A 23,020-nucleotide genomic window follows, 5' to 3' on the forward strand; every position below is an offset into this window, starting at 1 on the left:
TTGATTTACCAACTATTATTATTTCTTCTACATTTATTAGCTGGATTCTTATTTTTATTCAGTGAATTGGATCCAATTGCTGCCATTTAATTCATGTTGAAGCTCAAATTGTCCCAGATTTAGCCAATAGGTACCCTTAAAGCTGACCCTAAGTCTTTTTGACGTATCCTTCATCATTTTTTGAACACTTTTTAGTATATGATATTCCAAACCCTTCTAGTCTTGCTTTGCCCTGGCCCTCCTCTCTCCAAAGAATCCTGGCTCCTTCTAGTGAGGAACAGTACTTAGAAACAAGGTCTGTGAAGAAGTGTTTGTTCAGGTTATCCAATGTTGAGGTTATTTAGGCAAAAACACGTTAAATATTGAGTCCCATCAAACAGAAAGTCTTAAATTAAAAATTGTGAAGACAGTTGACCCTTGTTCAAGATGTTCTATGTGCAATTTTATTTTTATATCCAGTCAATTGCAAAGCATCAGAAGAGCCACAGTCCTGGGCTTATTGGAAGTGAGGCTCTATTGAACATTGAGCCGGGAGAGTAGGGAAATTGCAAGATAGCGAGAAGTCAGACCCGCAGAAGGAGCTGCAGCACTTCGGGGCATCCACTTTTTAGAAAGCTGGTCAGAACCAGCAGACAAACAGCCTCATTTGGAAATAGTGGTTGTTTGTGCAATCTGAACTTAACCAATCATAAAACTCAGTTGATACTCCAAGCCTAAAATGGTTTTGGAAACCATTTGTGGGTTTTGGCTTAAGCCCCATTTCAAGGAATCCAACCCCTTCTTGTGAGATCAGATTTCCCTGCCTTGCACTGAACTTGTTTACTCCTTGTCCATCCTAGAGCTTCACATGACTCAGTCTCCCAGTTAGTTAGGTTGGGAGATATAGCAGAGCTAGGAGCCCTGGCCCTGGTACTTACTAACCATACCCCTTTGATGACTTTAATTGACTTACTGTGTAACTCTAAGTCCCTTCTCCTTTCTGGGCCTCAGTTTCCTTATTTGTAAAATCAGAAGGTGAGGCTAAATCTCAAAATGTCCATCTAGCTTCATGTTCTGTGAAATCTTCTCTGCCTAAGATCTTTAAAGTGCTAATTAAACTCGCAGATCAAGATAAATGACCAGAGGAGCTGGACCCATTACAGAATTAAAGTCTTCAGAGCCCCAGCAAGTCTGCTTTTTGGAGCTTGCTTTCTTTTTACAGCTGTGAAGAGAGGAATCAGCACATGAGCTATAACTTCATATGACTAATGGTAACCATGGCAACCACTAAATATTCCTTCCAGACCTTGCATCTGCACAGCTCACTGAAGCAGAGGAAATAAACGTTGCTGCTTTGAAAAATGATAAAAATAATCTAAGCCAGCTAGAGGCTAGGAAGGAAAGGAGAGATCTTCCACCTGAAGGTCAAGCTATTTCATCTCATTATCTTTTCAGGGCTTTGTTTAACCTCAGGGGGCATTTGGTACCAACAGAATGAATAGGTCACAGGCTGGAGGGATTTAGTATCAGGCTACTGAAACACTTGACTAGTTTTTAAAGAAGCTTCTGGGGTTCTGACAATGTTTGCCAGGTTGGTGTGATGACCCCTATGTTAAAATGCAGTAAGTCATCAAAAGCAGATCCCCAGCAGTTCTTGGTGTCAGGTCATATTATTGGTTTAAGAGAATAGCAACTAGAAGACTGGCCAAGGTCAGACAGGGGCCTGAGAAACCAGGCAGAGAGCAATAGTGAGGAGGTCATAATGCACGGGAAGGTGGGGGATGGAAAGACACAGTGAGGCAGGTTGGTTATCAGCGATAACACTCAGAGAGCAGAGCACAGGCAAGAGAACTGGGCTGCATGAAGCCTGCAAATTAGACAAAGAGAACAGACAACAGGTTGATTGCACTTTGGGTAAAACATGAGGCAACAGTCAGGAATACTGCAATCATAGTATAGCCAAGAAGAGAGATGCAGGAAATGTAAAGGAGTGAACTGTCGTGAGTGGTTGGAGTCTATCTAAAGAGGGCAGCCTATTGTTGCCATGGGGGATTGTATGTCCAGAGCCCTCATTTGTCAAGAGAAGCAAGAAATCTGGATTTTAAAAAGTGTGAAATGCCTTAATCGTTTAACGATAACATGGTGTGGATTGCCATTTTGCATCCTGTAAAATTATAGTTACCTTCAGAGAATAAAAATAGGAAATGCCAGAGGAAGGCAATTCACAGTTAGCCGAGTCCACAGTGACACACACGGCAGACTGTCCAGCACCTGAGGCTGTGAGCACCTTGCCCAGTGGCTAGTCAGTCTTTGTAATGTCATCTCCCCTACCCCAGTATTTTCACCCTGAATTGCAATAGATGCTAGCACCAAGAACCCAGCACTGAGCTGCTGCTTTGCTTTAGTTTAGTCTGGGGTCTACAGATAAGTCATAAACATCTGACTACAGCAGGGAGTGAGGGGACAGAGAGCAAGTAGACCATCTCTGACATTCTTACATAAGGTGAGAAGCCAACCTGTGCAAACTTGACCACCATCCTATCTGCCGTGTTGCCCCACAGGAAACTAGTCTGGATAAAACTTAGTTTCAGCCCTTAGTGCCTCGGATTCAGTAAGACATAGTAGATCATGTTACCCTTTGGAAAAGCACACTTACTTTCTAGATTACAAAATTATTAAAGGGAAATCTGAAAATGCAAAAAAAAGAATACTGGCTTGTAATCATAAGGTAAAATACAGATGAAGCCAATAAAGTGTGTTGTGGGAAGTGACTCTGATGCAAGGATAGCCTACAAGTACCATACCAGGCAAGTTATTACAGAGGTCACAGAACAGAAAGGCTCATAGCTGGAATGAATATGTTGGAATCTCATACTTCATTGAATTAATTCAAAACAGAGCGAGAAACAAGAGGAAAGAAGAACATAACTCACTTAGGGCAGGGTGAATGTGGGCAGAAAGACCACACTCCCCAAATCCTGTGTTATCCAGTGTTCATACATCCTGTCTCTCTTCTACACTAACCTTCCCTGTTAGTGATGTGGATAGAAGGACCAGAGTAAGGGCAGAGCAAGAGGGTTCAGCAGGTGAAAGATGCTTGGAGCGGAGGCTTAGCTAATCTTTGGGAGCGATGCGTGGACCGGCACACGCGGACACAGCTATCACTCAGATTAACCTGATGAGCACTTGTATATTATTTGCACTTTCTGTATAGAGAATTTCTAGGGCCAAATGGCACCATAATGGGGATCACAAATGAGTGTTTGATTCAGGAATGACACAGTCTTCCATCTGGAAGTGACATGGTTTGTGCTTTACTAATACTTAAGGTTTACTTCTGTAGCTTTTGAGCCATTGACATTGGTGGTGGTGGTGGTGGGGAGATGTTCTGCCCAGGTTTAGGGGTGTCCTAACTCTTTACTAGGAAAGACTTCAATTGGAAGGCAGGAAATGGCAGCCAGATATAGAGTCACTGCTGCTTTTGTGTGAAGAGAGTTTGGTGCTTCATCATGAAACTCTGAATGGGCCCATAGAAAAAAGCAGCCTGCATCAGAAAGGGTCTAGTATGAGTCCCCCTCTTAAGAATGAAACCAGCACTGTTTGCATGGCCCTTTAGGCCTCAGCTCAACTTACATCATATACTTACTCTCCTGTTTGCAGCCTCAAATCTGCAACAGGAGAGTAAATATATGATGTAAGATGAGCCGAGGACAGAAGTTGAGAAAACACCCACATTTAAAGGGCAGGTGGAGAAAGGGGAATACATGATGGGGAGGAGAAAAAGAACAGTCAGGGAGCTTGAAGGACCAGGAGAAGATGTTATCACAGAAGCTCGGGTGCTCTGTAAATTCCTGCTGAAGTTGAAGTGGCTGCTCAAGTACTAAAGGTGAGACTATCTGAGTAGTACACCTGTCTATAAGTGAAAGCCAAATGATGCCAAAGCTAGGGTAACTCCTGCCATTTAGCAGGGAAGGCAAGGGAGAGAGAGACAGCCAGATTCCCAGTGCTTCTGACGCATGCTGGAAAGGGTGGTGGTGGTGTCAGAAACTGAAGTACCATTTTGGGTTTCCCTATTAGAGATCCCATTGCTTCACAGTGGGCTTTATAGCACCCTGATACCTGCTACTTTCTTTCGTTCTGCACTTCTAAGAGGTTTGCGTATGTGCACATTTGTTTTCAGATGTCTAATTCTGACTCAGAAAATTGCTGGTTTCAACTCTTTTGCCAGATGGCTGAGGAAAGAGCAATTGACTGTTAGCGCTAAATGCCTGTGTCAGAGCCCAAAGCAGCCGATTTCAATTAACATAAGAAGCAGAACAGATCTCCTATCGTGCAAATATAAAACGATGAGAGAATGGAACCTCATCCTAGCTGAAAAAGGCAAAACACACTGCGTTTTATCTCCTCCCAGATGCTGGCCACGCTGTCGGGTTACTGGGATCTACATACAAATGGGAGAGGAATATAAATCAGTTCCTATATGACTCTAATTCCCGGAACACCACCTGTGCCCTTGCTTTCTTTCTGCTTAGCTGGCAGGGAGTGGTCCTCAAAATCACACGGCAGAAATCTTTTGTTTGTTTGTTTGGGTGCATGGAGAATACCATGGGGTTGTTTTCAACACGATTTCCTGTTTTCTCAAATGAGATGTATTTTATAGAAGTTAAGTGCTCTCTTGCTATTTTTCCAGTTTCTTTCTCTTTTTTAAATTTATTTTGGTTTAGAGATGGGGCCTCATGATGTTGCCTGGGCTGGAGTGAAGTGGCTATTCACAGGTGCCATCATAGCACACTATGCTAATTTTTAAGTGGATGACATAAAAAGGAGATTTTAATTTTTTGCTTTTGCCTTTTAAAAATGTATATGTTTTTCTTTTCTTTTCTTTCTTTTTTTTTTTGAGGTAGGGTCTCGTTCTGTCACCCAGGCTGGAGTGCAGTGGCATGATCTGGGTTCACTGCAACCTCTGCCTCCGGGTTCAAGCTATTCTCCTACCTCAGCCTCCTCAGTAACTGGGATTGCAGACATGTGCCACTACGCCCGGCTAATTTTTTTGTATTTTTAGTAGAGACGGGGGTTTCACCATGTTGGCCAGGCTGGTCTCAAAGTCCTGACCTCAAGTGATCCACCCGCCTCGGCCTCCCAAAGTGCTGGGATTAGAGACATGAGCCACCACACCCGACCTAAAAATATACTTTTTGTTATGTACTACACTTTACAAGGTGAAAATAAAAACAAAATTTAAAAATCTAGATTGAGGTATGTTGCTCCCACCTTGCTCTTCATCTACCCTGTTTCTTTCTGTCATTAATAAGTAATTTCAATTAGTCTCTTGCTATTTTTCCAGTGTTTTTAATTTTATTTTAGAGACAGGGTCTAATGACGTTGTCTGGGCTGGAATGCAGTGGCTATTCACAGGTGCCTTCAGAGTGCACTACAGCCTTGAGCTGCTGGGCTCAGTGATCCTCTGGCTTCAGCCTCCTGAGTAGCTGAGGACTACAGGTGCACACCACTGTGCCCAACTCCAGTGTTTCTTATTGCATGTACAAGCATACATATACATTCTTATTTCCTCTTCTCTTTTTTTTTTTTCAGAAAAGAGAGCATATTACACTATTTTGCACCAAGCTTTTTCATTACTGAACAATATATTTTGGAGATCTTGTCATGTCGATACATAGAGAGCTTCTTCATTCTTTTTTTAGTTGTGTACCATATTCTGTAATACAGATACACCATAGTTCTTTTGACTGGCCTCCTATTTTTGGAGGTCGTTTCCAGTTTTTGCTATAAGAAACAGTTCTCTAGTTGATATCTTTAAACATCTATGCTGTGATATGTAGGTAACAGTAGCTGTGGGATAGATTCCCAGGAGTAGCATTGTGGTTGAAATGCATCTGTAATTTTGGTAGATATTGCCAGATACCCTTCCATGGGGGCTGGCCATTTTGCCTGCCTTCTAGTGCAGTGTGAGAGTGTCTATTTCTTTGCAGCTTTAGTAACTGAGCATTTTCAAACTTCTCTTTGGGGCTTTTTTGTTTGTTTGCTTTGTTTTGTTTTGGTTAGTCAAATAAGTTAGCTCAAGGTAATTCAATTTGTATTTCTCTTATTCTTTCTTGAGGTCCTAGTGTATTATTATTTTTGTTTGGTTTCATGATCTCCCAGAGAAGGATCATGACCTGATGATGGCAAGGTAAGGAATTCTTGGGGTGGAGAATCCTTCCTAGATGCTTCACTCTTGAGCTCTAAGGACTTCATAAGATTCTGGATCCTCCATCATGCCCTTGTGTGTTAGTTTTATTACTCCATGTTTTCCTGTAGTTGTTAGTAATTGTAATACTAAGCAACATGTGTTGAGTACTTCTTACATTCTAGGTGCTATCCTGAGCACTCTCTATATAATTCATTTACTCTTCAAAAAAAAAAAAAAAACTTTATAAGGAAAGACGTTATAATCTATATTCACATAAGGAAATGGAGGCACAGCAAGGTCAGTAACTTGCCTAAGGTCCCAAAGATAGAACCTAGGCAGTCTGACAGAGGGTGAACAAAATCCTGTTGTTTTTTTTTTTCCCCTATTTTTTTCCTGGGACAATCCTGGTTTTTGCCTTGAAAGTTTCATGTCCCTGAAAACTCTTCAGCCTGGGCAAACTGGGACAGTTGGTGACCCTAATTTGACCCTAGGGTCCTTGTATATCACTATTACATTTGTCTTAAGCCTACAAGAGCATGCATGCATGTAATCAGAGGAATGGAGGAGAGAGCATTGCTATAGCGGCATGTGTGAGACTTTTACTTTGTAGATTCCTATTTTTATTCAATTAGCCTGACACCACGGGAGCAGGAAAAAAGACTGGGGCCATTCCCTCAGTCAGGTAGCTGCAGAAATGAGAAATAGCCACAGAGACATAGTAGCTAATCCAGCTGCTATCATCAGAAATCCATGTGGAGATCTAGTAAAAAAAAAAACCAAAAACGTGTATACACACACACACACACACACACACACATATATATATATAATCTTGTCACTATGGTAAGTGAACAATTTGCATGCACTCTTTCAATTACTTCTCAGAGTAGCTCTATGAGATAGGTACTAGTATCGCATCCATTTTCCAGATGAAGAGAGTTTAAGAAACTTACCCAAAGCAAGGTTAATCAAAACTCAAGCTGCCTGCCTGCAAAATCCATGCATGTTTTACCTAAATGTAAGTGCATATTTGATTCCTAACTGGGCTCTTAATGACTAACAGTAAGAAAGACTCTCGAAATTCTGAATCTTTGGGCTTGCTGCAAGAGATGCTGATTTGTGCTTGAATGGAGAAGCCTAGCAGCTAAACAATTAGAGATACTTTTAAAGATTTCCAACAGCTTTGGGAACAAGCACTTATTTAAATGTGTTGAGGCTGTGAAGAGCAACAAATAAGGTTCTGCTCTATTTTTGCCACCAGGAGCCATGTGATCTTGAGCAAGACTCATTTAAACTCTCTTGGTTTAGGTACGTAAGTATAAAATGAGGATAATTGTTTCTTACTTATTCAAAGATTATCTTCTGAAGACCCTTCTTTTTCTAAGATTAATCACAATCCATACATCCCTGATTTCTCAAGCTACATTATATTTGTATTAGTCTGTTCTCATGCTGCTAATAAAAATGTACAAGACTGGGTAATTTATAAAGGAAAGAGGTTTAGTTGATTCATAGTTCAGCATGGCTGGCGGGGTTGGAGGGCCTTAGGAAACTTACAGTAATGGCAGAAGGGATAGCAAACACATCCTTCTTCACAAGGCAGCAGGCGAGAGAATGAGTGCCCATTAAAGGAGGAAGTCCCTTCAAAAACCATCAGATCCCATGAGAACTAACTCACTATCATGAGAACAAGATGTGGGAAACAGCCTCCATGATTCAGTTATCTCCGCCTGGTCCCTCCCATGACATGTGGGGATTATGGTAACTACAGTTCAAGATGAAGATGAGATTTGGGTGGGGACACAGCCAAATCATATTAATACCTGAGAAAAAACAAGGACCCAGTATAGAAAACTTTATACTAATACACAGTATATATACATTTATATAATTCAAGAATAAACTTGTCTAGAGTCCTATAATAGGATTTCTCAAGTTAGAATTTCTAAACTGGCCCCCCAAAGATGTTCTGACTAATCCCCAGAACCTGTGAATGTGATGAAATATCTTTGATTATGTTATATGACACAGTTGACCTTGAAATAAGGGGATTATTCTGGGTTAGCCAGTGGGCCCGTTACAATCACATGATCCCTTAAAAGCAGAGAGCTTTCTTTGACTGGTGGCAAGTGGGGCTAAAGTAGGAATAATGGTAGTTGAAGAGATTGAAGCAAGAGGGCCATTTGGCACACCCCTGTTGGCTTCAAAGATGGAAGGAATATGGGTGGCCTTTATAATCTGAGAGCAGATCCCAGCTAACAGCAAGCAAGAGATCAGGAACCTCAGTCCTACAAGTACAAGGAATGAATTCAGCCAATAGCCAGAATGAGTTTGCAAGTGGATGCTTCTCTAGAACCTCTAGATAATATCCCAGCCTAACCAACACTGATTTCAGTCTTACGAGGTCCTGAGCACAGAACTTAGTGAAGCCCACTTGAATTTCTGACCTGCAGAACTGTGAGATGATAACTATACTGTGATGATAAATGTGAGATGTAACTGTGAGATGATAAGTAACTTAACTTGAAGGTTTTTTGTTAGATACCAGTAGATAATTAACATGTTTCCATCTAGGTTTCTTAGATTCCTCATTTTTTATCTCCTATTCTTGTGGCCTTTTGTGCTGCATCCTAGACTGAGGATATTGTCTCAGTATTTCCATATTCCCTCTTGATTTCAAGCAGTTCCACAAAACTAGGAGTCTCCAATCATGTCCTCTCTAATCAAACTCGTGGCAGGATGCTGCTGCTTGACTTTGGTTGTCACCGTCTCTGTCCCTTACCTTATCATTGCTACAGGCCACTGTTTCAATTATTGATCGAGGTCTTACTATCTCACCTTTCCTACTTTCTATTAGAACCAATAAATAAATTCATTAGAACTGATTAATAAATGAATTCAATAAAGTTGCAGGGTACAAAACAAACATAAAAAATCAGTTGCATTTCTTTACACAAATAATGGTCTCTCTGAAACAGGAATCAAGAACATAATCCCATTTATAATAACATCCAAAAGAATAAAATTTAACCAAGGATGTGAAAGATCTTCACACTGAAAACTGTAAAACGTTGATGAAAGAAATTAAAGAACACACAGTTAACTGGAAAGGTATCCCAGGTTTATGAATTGGAAGACTTAATATTGTTAAAATGTCTGTATTGCTTGAAGCAATATATGGATTCAGTGTAATTCCCATCAAAATTCCAATGCATTTTTCATAGAAATAGAAAACATTCTAAAATTTGTATAGAACCACAAAGATGTCAAGTAGCCAAAATAATTTTGAGAAAGGAAAACAAAGTTGGAGGCATCATACTTTCTGATTTCAAATTGTAATACAAAGAAATAGTAATCAAACAGTATGATACTGACATAAAAACAGACTCCTACAGCAATGGAATAGAATAGAGAGCCCAGAAATAAACCTATGCATAGATGGTCAGCTAATTTTCGACAAGGCCACCAGGAAGATACCATGGGGGAAAGGCTAGTCCCTTCAATAAATGATGTTGGGAAAACTTGGTATCCACAGACAAAAGAATGAAACTTCACTAATACCATACAGAAAAATAAAGTAGATTAAAGACTGAAACATAAGACCTAAAACTGTAAAACTCCTAGAAAAAAACATAGGGGAAAAGTTTATTGATTTGGCCTTGGCAAGGATTTTTTTGGGTATCTCACCAAAAGCACAGAGAACAAAAGCAAAAATAAACCAGTGAAATGACAGAAAACTGAAAAGCTTCTGTACAGCAAAGGAGTTAATCAGCAAAATGAAAAGGCAGCCAACAGATTGGGAGAAAATATTAGGGAATTATGGGTCAGATAAGGGGTTAACATCAAAAAACAAGGAACTTGCCCAGTGCAACAGTAAAAAAAATAATTCAATTAAAATTTGGGCAAGGTACACGAATAGACATTTGTCCAAAGAATAAATAAAATGGCCAACAATTATATGAAAAGGTACTCAACATCATTAGGTATCAGGGAAATGCAAATCAAAACCACATTGAAATATCATCTCACTCCTGTTAGAACAGCCGTTATCAAAAAGAAAAGAGATATAAAGTGTTGATAAAGTTGTGAAGAAAAGAGAACCCTAATACAATGTTGGTAGGAATGTAGATTGGTGCAGCCATTGTGGAAAACATTATGGAGGTTTCTAAAGAAATTAAAAATAGATTTATCATAAGACCCAGCAGTCCTCCAATTTTTTTTACTCTTAGGTTTAAAAAAGTTTTTAAAAGTGTCTATTAGATGAAAGGAGAATATACGACTTATGAAAAATTCAGATGCATTTTTGTTGGTCAAGTGTTACTAGGGAGACATTGTGGCGACAGAGTTGAAGCAATAGAGGTGAAATCCAAAGTGACATGAGGCTAAGATTAGAACCAGAATCATTGTGAGGAAACAAATTTACACCAGATGATAGAGCTCAAGAGTAAAACGGAAGTGTAAAAGGAAAAGCAAGGTCAATAGCTAAGAATAGAGCAGGACTAAGGCTGTGAATGGCAAATTGGTGCTTGGTGTGTATTACAAGGGGTGTGTTCTCAGTCTGGACATAGAGTATATTAGTCCTGTCTGTAAGTGCCAGTCCTAAATATGTATTAGCTGTTACTAAAGTACTGTGGGTACATGTGTGCATGGAGAGGGAAAGACAAGCAATTAATGGAAAGATGTTCACACAAGATGGAGCAGAGTGGGAAGCTGTTTTTAAAAATAATACAAATTGTGTGTGGGTACAGGTTGATCCCCTCTTTTAATAGTGAGTGTTACTGATTTTATCTAAACAATTTACTCTTTAAGGACTTTGAGGCTAGGAAAATAAACCTATTTTATATTAACCATTATTTTAGCTTCAAAAAAGACAATAGGTCTTTGGTGAAACTGGCAATGTAACCCTTGGACCCAAGTCATGAAAATGTGTATACTCGCAGCATAACTCTCTCTAGCTGTTAAGCTGTCCCAGTGCCTGCTCTGTCAATGTTTTAGAGCATTCTATCACCCCAGTGGCATTCTACAAAGCTTTCAGAGCTGATGCTGGAATTTTCTGAGGCTAGCTCTATAAATAATTGAGTTTCCATCCCACAGATTTTACTTCCGTTTTTGTTATGTCTAGCTGGAAAATTTACTGACACCATTCAGCTTTCTTCTCTCCCTCTAGATTTCTTCCAACACTAACTCTAGCCCATTTCTCCCTTAAAAAATAAATGTGGAAAGAGCTGAGATTAGCTTCCTCTGCTAAAAATGGTGCCTTCGTGGGTAAGCTTCACCAGTATTATTGATAAGATTAAATTGTTTTGTGGACCTCCAAAGAATTTTAGTTCTGTTAGGAGCCTCTAGCTTGAGAGTTTTAGCTGGACCTTTGAAATTGTGTAGGCCTTAGGAATAGGCCTAGACAGGAGGATATTGGGTTTTGCTCTGTAGATGGAAGATTCATTTTGTAAAGATTTGGGCAGAAAGCTGTTTTTTGGTCTTATTAATTCATGCTATTGTGCTTTGATTATGTAACAGCTTCGTTGCTTTTAATGATTGATGGAGGTGATGATGGTGACGTACTCTCTTGAGACCAGGTGGTGTTAACAGGTTTTAACATTAGTTCCTCATTCCTACTCAACCAGCATGACTTTTCTCTTGATATTTTTCATGTGGTCATGGTCTTGGATTATTGGAAATGAAAGACAAATAAAAAAGAAAATCTCACCCCAAATTTTAAGATATCTTAATTCATAAAGTAACTGTTTTTGTGATCCTGGGGCACCATACTTCATCTGATCAAACACTTTCACTGGAAGGAAATCTGTTGGATATAGTTAGTATTTATATGATAGATAACCAAAAGAACTGGTAGGCAATCCTACTTTTGGGTTATTATCTACTGCAACCTTGTTTTGGGTTATTATCTATTGAGTGTAATAGAAGTTAACTACTTCAATGTCAGATCTTCTAAAAGAGTGAAGATACAGGGAGTATCATTTATTTACTCTTCACTTATTTATTTAGTCAAAAATATTTATCACATATCCACCATGTGCCAGATACTGTGTTAGGTGCTGGGAATACATAAGTAAAGAAAACAAACAGGCTCTCAGAGCACTTTCATTTTAATAGGGAATACAGAAGACAGTAATGAAATAAAGTAAGAGATAAGCACTAATCAGATGAAGAAGACAACACTGTGGGTAAGAGTGATTAGTCACTAAAAAAAATAAGAATTTCTAAAAAGGTAGATAGATAATATATCTTATAAAAACCATAATATCATAAGGAACAGCAGTATAATATATAGCTATTGACCATCAGGATACATGATATTTGCTACAATGACTTTCTTTTTCTTTTAACTTTGCATTTCCTTTTATATTTCTTCAGGTTTCCTGTTATATAGGACATCGGGGGCGGGGATAGACAGGATTGCAAAACTTTTGATCTAAAAGATATTTTAGAATAATCTAATTTCCTTCACTTTGTAGATGATGAAAGTGAGGCTCAGAGAAGTTATCAGACTTGTTCAGGGTTTATAGCTAGGTGCAGCTAATTACAAGTACCCAGTGCTCATCCCTGGAAATTTCCAGTGAGTGGTGCATCTCTAGGTTTTTAATTTATAAACCTGAAATCTAAGCTTTCATGGTCTCATATGTGATCAACACTGAGATGGCTCAAGTTCTTCAGGGGTTACTTTTTATTTAATACCTATTAACAGCCCACAAGCTCTCTTCTTACCTCCAAATCAGGAAGAAGCCTAGCCTTTAATGAGCTCTTACTTGCCTTCTCTCTGTCTGGCTTAATGCTCTCTAGGCTTCAATGTGGGTGGATTCCAGCAATTTCAAACTGTTTCCCCAGGCTGCTATGGATATGCTTAGATTGCTTAAGTCTCAATGTGGACACAGTTAATTTTGTGAGCACTTCTGAGACGAGACTATATAGTTAGCAAAACATTATTAAAGGTTTGGGGGATAACAGAAGAGAATTATTTTGCAGAACAGAAAAAGGAACCTGGATATTAGCTGTCACTAGAGTTTATTGGCAAAGCCCTCAAGAAGAGTTCCCTCTTTGTCATCTCTTTCAACCTTCTTCTAAACCTAGTCCTACCACCATTGTGTGGTAATCAGCTTAAGACACCATGGCCTTTGACCATGTCCCCATTACCTACAGCCCTAGCTGTTGGGCCATCACTGGCCCTAGAGAGTTGAGAAAATCCTTTCTTCCTCAAGACAGACACTTCAGTCCACAATGATGATAACCTTGTGTTAAATCATACAGAACAGTTTGCTCTTCATAGTCTCACATGTTCTATCCCAGATTTGAATTTGGGCTTTCTTTTTACCTAATCAAAAAGCTGTTCCCCCTACTACCATTTATGATGCCTTCACTTCCAGCTAAATTTAAAACAAATAAACAGAAAACTGTTGGCAGCTTTGAAATAATAATTTCCCTTGCCTAATAGCCAATTATCAAAATTTTAGTTCTTATTGGGTCAAATTTCTGAACATCTCCTTACATGATAATCTAAAGAATTTCCCCCACTACTTTGCTGGTAGTTAGCTTTCCTTACCAACTTCACAGGGTGTTTCAAAATCCAGCCTTTTCTGGGAGGCTGCTTATCTTCATGTCCTTCTTTTTTTCTTTTCTTTTCTTTCTTTCTTTCTTTCTTTTTTTTTTTTTTTTTTTGAGACAGAGTTTTGCTCTGTTGCCCAGGCTGGAATACAGTGGCACAATCTTGGCTCACTGCAGCCTCCACCCGCTGGGTTCAAGTGATTCTCCTGTCTCAGCCTCCTGAGTAGCTGCGATTACAGGTGCCTGCCACCATACCTGGTGAATTTTTTGTGTGTTTTTAGTAGAGACAGGGTTTCACCATATTGGCCAGGCTGGTCTTGGACCCCTGACCTCAACTGATCTGCCCGGCTTGGCCTTCCAAAGTGCTGAGATTACAGGCTTGAGCCACTGCACCCAGCTGTTATCCTCACGTCCTTCTAATCAGCATGTTATTCTTAGCACTTAGGTGTTCAGTTTGGATGCCATTTTCACCTGTCATTTATACATATGTGTTCTCCTCATAATTAGAGCACAAACACTTTAGAGACAGTTACTTTGTGTCATGATTCCCTCACCTCCTGTTCTCCACATCTCACAACAATGCCTATTTAGCACTCAACAAATATAACCTATTTCTTGGCAGACTAAAATCTATTGTTATCCCCCAAACATTGCGAAAGGCCTTACACTTACCACATTGTCATTTCTGCTTTGATATTGTCCTTCATTTCACCTTCCTATTGAATTTGTCCCAAGGTCAGTGCTTACTGCTTGTCATACGGATTTGGCATGAAATTCAGATGAAATTCCCATTAAAAGGCATAATTTATATATCGTTTGACATGAGAAAGCTTAATCTTTACATTTTATGTTATAATTTTCTATTGTGTAACCCAACAGGAAATAGTATGTTGAGAGGCTGGAGATTGAACTGAAGACAGAGTGTCACATTGTTGCTGCTTGATCCAAGAAAATGACATGGCCTTGTGTGTAGTGGTAGGGATGCTGGTGATCTTAGGAGGCTAGTCAGAGCTGTAATCAGGGCCTGAAAGCCAGTGCAGGGGAGTGTACAGGCAAAGGGGTCACACCTAATGTATGGGTCTTATTGAGAACAGGAAGATGGGCTAAGAAAGAGATATGGGCCGGGTACGGTGGCTCACACCTGTAATCCCAGCACTTTGGAAGGCCGAGGGGCATGGATCATTTGAGGTCAGGAGTTTGAGACCAGCCTGACCAACATGGTGAAACCCCGTCTTTACTAAAAATGCAAAAAACTTAGCCAGGCGTGGTGGTGCATGCCTGTGGTCCCAGCTATTCGGGAGGCTGAGGCAGGAGAATCGCTTGAACCCAGGAGCTGGAGGTTGCAGTGAGCCGAGATTGCATCATTACACTCCAGCCTGGGTGACTGAGCATGACTCCATCTCAAAAAACTAAATAAATAAAAGAAAGAGACATGGAGAAGGTGTGGGTCACTATACTCTCAGGCCCAACTGTGGCCTGAAAACACACAACATAGGAGGAGAAGTGGAGGGATGGATCAAGGAGTGAGGAGTACATTTTGCAGGTGTTAGCAGAACTTGGTGTGTTGTTTAAAATTTTTTAGGTCAGTAAAATTAAATGGTAACTCACCCAATATATCTATATGACTCACCCTTGTGCCCAGTCTTACCCTATCCTCCTTTTAATATATGTATAATAAATATATAATTTATTTATTTATTTATTTATTTATTTATTTATATTTGAAATGGAGTCTTGCTCTTTTGCCCAGACTGGAGTGTAGTGGCCCAATCTTGGTTCACTGCAACCTCCACCTCACGGGTTCAAGTGATTCTCCCCACTTAGCCTCCCAAGTAGCTAGGATTACAAGTGTGCACCACCAAGCCTGGCTAATTTTTGTATTTTTAGTAGAGATGGGGTTTCACCATGTTGGCCAGTCTGGTCTCGAACTCCTGACGTCAAGTGATCCACCTGCCTTGGCCTCCCAATGTGTTGGGGTTACAGGTGTGAGCCACTGTGCCTGGCCTCTTTTAATATTTAATACCGTGTGAAAATCCAAGAAGCTTTGCCTTTCCAGAGTTTGAATTCATCACTATGCTCAAAATAACAGCTTGATATCTTTGAAGGTTTTGGTTATTTACCTAATCTAGTTGTATTTTTCTTAAACAGAGGAAAGTTATCTTTGATTGTGAATAAGCGGAGCTAATCTATGGTGAAAATTTAGAACATACACATCTATAATAATTTCAACATTAAGTAAAACTACTTCTCTGGGTGTCAAAACATATGCATATCTATACATAGTGGATGAAACTGACATCAGTCAACAGAATGCAGAATGGATACATTTGGGGCCAAACAGCTTAAGTTTCAACCCCATCTCTACTCATTTAACTGTGTGATCTGGGCAAGTTATTTTGCTTATTTGAGCCTCAGTTTCTCCATCTGTTAAATGAAGGTAGTTCAGTTGGCCCTTGAACAACATGGGTTTGAACTGCATGGGTCCACTTAAACATGGATTTTTTTCAATAAATATATTGGCAAATTTTTTGGAGATTTGAGACAATTTGAAAAAACTTGCAGATGAACTGCATATCCTAGAAATAGCCCCCAAATTAAGAAAAGTTAAGTATGTTATGAATGCATAAAATATATGTAGATATTAGTCTATCTTACCATTTACTAACATAAGATATACACAAAGCTCTTATAAAAAGTGAACATTTATTAAAACTTACGCACACAAACACAGACCATTCATGGCACCATTCCCAATCAAGAGAAATGTAAACAAATATAAAGACACAATATTAAATTATAACTGTATAAAATCAACTGTGGCACATACTGTAATAATTTTGCAGCCACCTCCTATTGCTATTGCACTGAGCTCAAGTATTGCAGATATCTGTTGAAAATGCTATTTAATGCTAATCATCTCCACATGAGCAGTTTGTCTCTCCAGTAAATTGGATATTGCAATAAAAAGTGATCTCTCACAGTTTTCATGTATTTTCCGTCATGTTTAGTGCAACATTGTAAACCTTGAATAACACCATGGGTTCCATGTGATGTGCCACTGGTGATGCTGCTGGACGTGCTCCCAAGAAGCAGAGAAAGGTCATGACATTACAAGAAAAAGTTGAATTGCTTGATATGTACCATAGATTGAGGCTTGCAGTGGTGGTTACTGCCATTTCAGACAGGTAATTCATCTTCTAAACAGATGGCATAAACTTATGGTATCAATAAATATAACATTTTACTGTAAATATATTTTTCTTATGTCTTTTAAATAACATTTTTTCTCTAGCTTACTTTATTGTAAGAATACAGTACATAATACATAGACCATACGAAATATGTGTTAATCAACTCTTCATGTTACCAGTAAGGTTTCCAGTCACCAATAGGCTATTAGTAGCGAAGCTTTGGAGAGTTCCATTATGCTTGGAGTTTTTGACTGTGCGAGGATTGACAACTAGAACTTCTGCGTTGTTCAAGGGTCAAATGTATTTACCTTATGGGGTAATGAGAGTTTAAATGAATGAATATGTTTAAAGCTTGCAGAAGAATGTCTGGCACACAGTACCAAATAAGTATTAGCTATTATTATAATTACACTCCTGTGGTTTACTTTGGTAGTAAGTTCATGTTTAAAGTGCTTGGGGGTGAAGAAGATTTTACTGTTAATCACTTTTACAAATATTGAAAGTTGGATTTTCTCTTCTTCTGAAGAATATGTGTGTGTGCATACATTTATACGATGTGTTTGTGTACGTAGTGATTTTTGAAAAGTGGATGCTTGTTAATTTCTGTATTACCCAATCATGGATTGAATTTTCTTTTTTGGTAATGCCGAAAGTATTTTACTAATAGGGCAGGTTCTTTCTCATCTTAATCACCAGAGAGAGAATGTAATTCAAATGTGTAAACAGTTTCAGTGAAGGTGTGAGCCCACAGAATTTTCTTTATATTAGGGCCAGAGGAATGGTTTAATTTTCTCTGTTATGTTCCAAATACATCTCAAGCTGTACTGGGAATATCACTATAAAATAAAGGGGCTGTTGCAATTCAGCACCTCCTACGCACAGCTAATTAGATAGAATGAGAGGCAAGGAGGAGACAAGTATCAAGCTCATACATATTACACATTTTTATTAATAACATACAAATGATCTTAATGAAACCTACATTTTCCATGAGTAACAATCTCACACACAAGTTTGTTCCCTTGTCCAGGAACTCCAGCGGGAATGGAAATGCCCTAGAATTTTAATGGCTTAACAGACTCTCATTATTTTGCAGCCTCTCACCCAAGCTTCTCCCAGTTTCTAGGACCCAAGCGACTAAATGAAAGACCCATGTTTCCTCTGGGCTCTACATGAACTTGTGATCCTAGAAACTCCCAGAGACAAGTCTTGGCATTAAAAAAAAAAAAAAAATCTCAAATCAAAACCCTAATAATTCACAAAGGTCTAAACTAGGTCTCTCTGTTTTCTGTTCCCCTCACTCCCTTCGTTGTGTTTACCCAAATTTGTGAGTATACATTTTTCCTGTGATACTTTTTTTAAAAGTCTGTCTTAGCCAGGTGCGGTGGCTCACGCCTATAATCCCAGCACTTTGGGAGGCCGAGGTGGGTGGATCACATCAAGCCCGGAGTTTGAGACCAGCCTGACCAACATAGTGAAACTCCGTCTATACTAAAAATACAAAAAAATTAGCCTGGCATGTGGGCAGGTGCCTGTAATCCCAGCTACTCGGGAAGCTGAGGCAGGAGAATTGCTTCAACTTGGGAGGCAGAGGCTGCAGTGAGCCGAGATTGCACCACTGCGTTCCAGCCTGGGCAACAAAAGCAAACTTCATCTCAAAAACAAAAACAAAAACAAAAAAAACCTGTCTCCCACTTCGTCTCAAAAACAAAAACAAAAACAAAAAAAATCTGTCTCCCACTGTAGATGCAAGCTCCTGAAATCAGGTGTCATATCTATCTCTGGCTATTGCCAGAGCTATGCACACTTCTGACATACTGTAGGTTCTATATGATTTGATGTGTGTGCCAGGTGGATGCTACAGCTAGGGCTTTTATGACTTTATTAAACTGAATAATTATTTATACATAATACAATTTACACTTTGAAGCATATGCTTTCATGTGTTTGACAAATGTATGGAGTCACGTAATCTTGACCATAATTGAGATAAAGAAGCGTTACATCACTCCCCAAATTCCTTCATGCCCCTCTTCACTCAGTCTTCTACTTCGCTTTCACCTTTACCCCCTGGAAATACCAATCCGTATTACCTTCCTATAATATTGCCTTTTCTAGACTATCATATAAATGACATGATATACTGGGTAGTCTTTTGTGTCTGGCTTCTTTCACATAGCCTAATGCTTTGGAAATTCATCCATGTTGTTTTGTGTATTAGTAGTTTGTTACTTTTTATTACTGAAAAGTAGTACAGTAGATTCTTGATAATTATTTGTGGGAAATATAAAAGGGAAACAGATTTGGAAATATACCTAGAAATGGATGAAATGAGAAAAATGTAAACATCTGTATCTGCAAATCCTTGCTGTGTGTCAGGATAATAGGTTAATAATATTTTAATGGTAATCACTGTAAATTTTAACGCTAGTTTTTTTTTTTTTTTTTGAGATGGAGTTTCACTCTGTCGCCCAGGCTGGAGTACAGTGGCACGATCTCGGCTCACTGCAACCTCCGCCTGCCAGGTTCAAGCAATTCCTGCCTCAACCTCCCGAGTAGATGGGACTACAGGTGCATGCCACCATGCCCGGCTAATTTTTTGTATTTTTATTAGAGACAGGGTTTCACCATGCTGGCCAGGCTGGTCTCAAACTCCCTACCTCGTGATCCGCCCACCTTGGCCTCCCAAAGTGCTGGGATTACAGGCGTGAGCCATTGCGCCCGGCCCTAGGTCTTGCTTTTAATCTTAAGATTTTTGATGGAGTAGTCATCCAAATAATTGGACAATTTAATTAAATTGAAAAATTTAAGCATCATTTCTAGTGGAAATGAAATAATATTCTGTTTCTTTGATACCTAGACATTAACACCTGGATATTGTCTCGAGATCTTTAGTGGAGATCCTGATACTTAACATCTGGATATTGTCTCGAGATCTTTAGTGGAGACCCTGATCTTTAGTGGAGACCCTGACACAAGGAAGGCTGACATTTTCATCATAGATTATCCCCATTGGTACAGAGGGCACTGCACTTTTCAAGTAAAAATTTCACATTTCAGCTAAAATGATATGAGAATTATCTTAGATGATGGAAAAATAACTTAAAATACATTGTTTGCCCAATCTTACCCTTAGAAAAATAAAAACCAATATTGGATGGTTTTGGGTGAATACAGGTTTCATCTTGGATTCTTTTTAAAAATTATTATGTATTTATCTATTTTCTTATTTTTTAGAGATGGGGTCTTGCTCTGTTGCTCAGACTGGAGTGCAATGGCATGGTCATATGTAACTGCAGCCTCAAACTTCTGGGCTCAAGAGATCCCCCTGCCTCTCCTCTTGGATTCTTGAAGAGTATTTTCCTCAGTGGTTACTGGGACTGTGACAAAGAAAATGTTGCTATTTCAGAGTGCCCTAACGTTAAGTCATTGAGATAAAAGGAAAATCAGGTCTGTCCTTTCTGTCACGACATAAATGATTAAGGAGAGGCAAAATGTGTGAGAAGAGACTACTGGGTTAAGAATGAGATGTGGATTCTACTTAGCCAAAGTGATTTAACCTCTTGTAACAGTAGTGCTCTCTGGTAAAATTTGGATAAATAATTATTAAGTCCTGCCTATCTCTTGGGGTTGCTGCTCCTTAGTGTAAAATGCTACTAGCAATAATATTCTCTTTGGTTTGCCTGTTCTTTTACCAGAAACACTCCTGTACAATAGTTGAACATGTTGACTTCTCCCCTAACACAGCAGTAGAGATCACTGTGGGGAAAGTTATTTCTTCCTTCACTCCTTTGCAGTAAAGGTCTTCATAAGCACAGAAGAGTCTTATAAAAAATGTCTTGTGTTTTAACTCAAAAATGATATATGACAATATACAAACTTATTTGTAAAATTCTCCACATTAGTTTTGAAAAACTACTAAATAGACAGTAAATTCCCAAGATCTTGCTTATTTACTTACGATGTGCCTGGCACTATGCTAGGAATATGACATGTACTATCTCATTTAACCATCACAACGCTCCTCTAGGGTAGGTAATGTTATGGGTCATATTTTAGAGATGAGAAAACAGGCTTAAAGATGTTAAATAACTTGCTCAAGGTCATCAAAAATAGAAATGGGATTGAAACCCAGCTCTTTCTCTCTCTTTTTTTTTTGAGACGAGTCTTTCTCCATTGCCCAGGCTGAAGTGCAGTGGCACAGTCTCGGCTCACTGCAGCCTCCGCCTCCCGGGTTCAAGCAATTCTCCTGCCTCAGCCTCCCGAGTATCTGGGATTACAGGTGTGCACCACCATGCCCAGCTAATTTTCATATTTTTAGTAGAGACAGGGTTTCACCATGTTGGCCAGGCTCTTCTAGAACTGCTGACCTCAGGTGATCCACCTGCCTTGGCCTCCCAAGGCCAGCTCTCTTTAATTGCAAAGGCAGCCCAGACTCTTAAGCAGTGGTATGCTGGTAAACTGGATTTCTAGTTTCTGCTTTTTGGTTACTATGAATAATGTTACTATGAACATATTTTTAATTCTCTTGGGTATATACCTAGGAATGGAATTGCTACACACATGGTAACTCTGGTAAACTTTTTGAGGAATTGTCAAACCATTTCCTAAAGCTGTTGACATATTTTACATTCCCACCAGTAATGTATGAGAGTTCAGATTTCTCCATATCCTTGAAAACAATTCTTATTGTCTGGCTTTTTTACTTTAATCATTCTAGTGGGTATGAAGTAGTATCTCATGGTTTTGGTTTTTATTTCTCTAATGATAAATGTTGAGCATCTTTTCGTGTACCTATTGGACACTTGCATATCCTTTTTGGAGAAATGTCCTTTTACATCCTTTGCTCATTTAAACATTATATCCTTTTCACCTATGTCTATCTTTATGACAGTAACAAAATTTTGATGATTATAGATAGAAACTTTTAAAATTCAGTAGAGTGAGTCTTCCAATTTCACTCTTCTTTTTCAAAATTTTTAGATATTTTATTCTTTTGGATGCTATTATAAATTGATTAATTTCCCTTTATTTTTAGGTTGTTCATTACTTGTCTTTTTTTTTTTTTTTTTTTTTGAGACGGAGTCTCGCTCTGCTGCCCAGGCTGGAGTGCAGTGGCCGGATCTCAGCTCACTGCAAGCTCCGCCTCCCGGGCGGGTTTATGCCATTCTCCTGCCTCAGCCTCCCGAGTAACTGGGACTACAGGTGCCCGCCACCTCGCCTGGCTCATTTTTTGTATTTTTAGTAGAGACGGGGTTTCACCGGGTTAGCCAGGATGTCCTGACCTCGTGATCCGCCCGTCTCGGCCTCCCAAAGTGCTGGGATTACAGGCTTGAGCCACCGCGCCCAGCCCATTACTTGTGTTTTTATGCTTGAGTTGCAGGAGTTCTTTACATATTTTGAATATAGGCCCTTATCAGATATATGATATGTAAATATTTTCTCCCATTCTGTGGGTTTTCATTTTCTTGATGGTGTCCTTTGAAGTATGAAAGTTTTAAATTTTAATGTAGTCTAATTTATCTGGTTTTTAACTTCTTGCTTGTACTTTTGGTGTTACATCTAAGAAACCATTGCTGAACTCAAAAGGCCATGAAGGTTTACACCTATGTTTTCTTCTAAGAGTTTTGTAGTTTTAGCTTCTACATTTAGGTCTTTGATCCATTTTGAATTAATTTGGGATATGATTTGAAGTTGGGGGTCCAAATTCATTCTTTTGCATGTGGATTGCCAGCTGTTCCAACGGCAGTTGAAAAGGCTATTAGTTCCCCCATTGAATGATCCTGGTACCCCTTATTGAAAATCAGTTGACCATAAGTGTACAGGTTTATTTATAGATTTTTCAATTTTCTGTTGATCTATATGTCTATCTTTATGACAGTAGCAAAAGTTTGATGATTATAGCTATGTAGTTACTTTTAAAATCCAGAAGTGTGAGTCTTCTCACTTTACTCTTCTTTTGCAAGATTTCTTTAGACTATACTAGGTTGCTTGTGTTTTCATATAAATTTTAGAATTGGTTTGTTAATGTCTGTAAAAATGGCAGCTGGAATTTTCATAGGTATTGTGTTAAATCTATAGATTAATAATATTGCCCTCT

General features: G+C 39.0%; 1 protein-coding gene across 14 annotated transcripts in view; it reads left to right on the top strand.

Annotated features, from left to right (window-relative positions):
- LOC105473335 (KRR1 small subunit processome component homolog) overlaps positions 1 to 23,020 on the top strand; it is a 443,099-nt gene that overhangs the window by 121,231 nt on the left and 298,848 nt on the right. For 8 of the 14 annotated variants that reach the window (XM_071071409.1, XM_071071427.1, XM_071071414.1 and 5 more), the window contains one exon: positions 16,738 to 16,914. The exons of 5 other annotated variants lie outside the window; for them this stretch is intronic. The gene's annotated coding sequence lies outside the window, so the exon portion shown is untranslated. Of the gene's footprint in view, positions 1 to 3,849; positions 3,866 to 16,737; positions 16,915 to 23,020 lie in introns of those variants that run through there. One more of the 14 variants, XM_071071423.1, reaches the window with a different exon arrangement.

Source organism: Macaca nemestrina, chromosome 10 (genome assembly GCF_043159975.1).
Source record: "Macaca nemestrina isolate mMacNem1 chromosome 10, mMacNem.hap1, whole genome shotgun sequence".
NCBI lineage: Eukaryota > Metazoa > Chordata > Mammalia > Primates > Cercopithecidae > Macaca > Macaca nemestrina.